The sequence below is a fragment of the Marmota marmota genome, unplaced genomic scaffold, assembly GCF_001458135.2.
Source record: "Marmota marmota marmota unplaced genomic scaffold, marMar, whole genome shotgun sequence".
NCBI classification, from domain to species: Eukaryota; Metazoa; Chordata; class Mammalia; order Rodentia; family Sciuridae; genus Marmota; species Marmota marmota.
The window spans coordinates 131261-133513 of NW_025999945.1; positions in this window are offsets into that span (position 1 = coordinate 131261).

The following is a 2253-nucleotide window of genomic DNA, read 5'->3' on the forward strand; positions in this document are numbered from 1 at the left end:
AGGCCATGCTGAGACAAAGCAACTGACAGAAATTCTACCCAGCATCTTAAACCAGCTTGGTGCAGACCATCTGACTAGTTTAAGGAGACTGGCTGAAGCTCTGCTCAAACAATCTGTAGATGGAAAAGCATTAATTGCTATTGAAGAGGATGATGATGATCAAGTTCCAGATTTTGTGGAGAATTTGGATGAGCCTTCTTAGATGCAGTAAACTGAACTGATCAACTTCTGAAGAAGATAAACTTGAAGAAGTTACTGGGAGCTGCTATTTTATATTATGACTGATATTTAAAATTGTTTTGTTTCTGGAACTCATAAAATTGAGATCTCTAATATTTTTAAGCCCAAGCTCCCTGGACACTGCAGCTCTTTTCAGTTTGTGCTTATATACAATTGACTCTTTGAAGCTAATTAAGCTGAAGAAGCCTGGGAATAAAGTTTGAAACAAAGTTTAAAAAAGAACAAGCAGAACTTACCCCCAAGACATCAAGATTTGTTCAAAAAATAGAAATCAATCAATGTAATACATCGTATTGACAGAATAAAGGACAAAAATAAATAATCCTCTTAGGGCTGGGGATGTGACTTAGTGCTTTCCTGGCAGGTGTGAGGCCTTGGGTGTGATCCGTAGCATCACACACACTAAGAAAAATGATCATCTCAGTAGATACAGAAAATGGATTTTGTCAAAATCCAACATCTGGACTGGGAATGCAGCTCACTGGTAGAGCACATGCCTAGCAAGTGTGGGGCCCTGGGTTCCATCCCCAGTGAACGTGCACACACACAAACAAAAATGAATTATGTATACAAACCAACTACCTCAATTTGCTTAAAAGCATCTATAAAAAAATAGTAAAATCACACTAAATGGTCAAAGACTTAAAGCTTTTTCTATTAAGTCCCTCAAATCAGAAACAAAACAAGGATGTGCACTTTCAACACTTTTATTAGCATCATGCTGGAAGTTCCATCCAGATCAATTAAGAAAAACTGTATGGGGAGGAGGGAGGCAGGGCTTACAAAGTGAAAAGAATCAGGAATGTATAAAAATAAAGAATAAAATATAAAAATAAAGAATCACATATATTACATATATTTAATATTTATAGAGTACATGATCTTGAATATAGAGAATCCTAAAGAATATATATATATACATACATAGAGAGAGAGAGAGAGAGATACACACAATTATATCTAATAAATGAATTCAACAAAGTTGCAGAATACAAAACTAGTTTTATTTCTACACACTAACAATGAATTATCTGAAAAGGAAATTTTAAAAAGTTTCATTTATAAAAGCATCAAAAAATACCAATAATTTAGGAAAAAAATAATCAAGGAGGAGCCCAAATTTGTACACTAAAACTACAAATATTGCTGACAGAAATGGGAAAAAAAAACCTAAATAAATGGAAAAACATCCTATGTTCATGGATTGGAAAAACTTAATATTGTGCAACTACCAACTACTCAAAGCAGTCTAGAGATTCAATGTAAGCCCCATCAAAATTCCAATCATTTTTTTTACAGAAATGAAAAAAAAAGCAATTCTAAGATTCATGTGTAATGGCAATGAGTCCCAATAGCTAAAACAACTTTCTATTGTTGGAAGAACAAAATTGGGGGACTCACAGTTCTCAATTTCAAAATTAACTACAAGCTACAGTACTTAAATTATGTGGTGCTTGCATAGGAATAAACATATAGGTCAATGAATGGAACTGAAAATCCTAAAATAAATTCATTTGTCTATGGTCAAATGATTTTCAGTAAGAATGACAAGATTATTCAATGGAGGAAGGATAATCTCTTCTAACAAATGATGCTGGGAAAACTAGATAGTCATTTGATTACCTCACATAATATGTACAATTACTTTCTGCTATAGATAGAAATTAACTAAAAGTAATCAAAGAGCTAAATAAAAGCTAAGATGTATAAAACACTTAAAAGAAACCATAATGTAAATCTTTATGACTTTGGATTTGGCAATGCTTTCTTAGAGATAATGTCAAAAACCTAAGCAACAAAAAGTTGATAAGTTGAAACTGATCAAAATCAAAACCATTGAGCCACGAAAGATCACTATCCAGAGTGTGAAATGACAGATCATAGAACAGTAGAAAATATTTGTAAATCATGTAACTGATGATGGTCTATTATCAGAATGTATAACTAAATAACTCTTATAATTCAAAAACAAAAAGAGAAACAAATTAAAAAATAAATAAACTGACTCTCCAA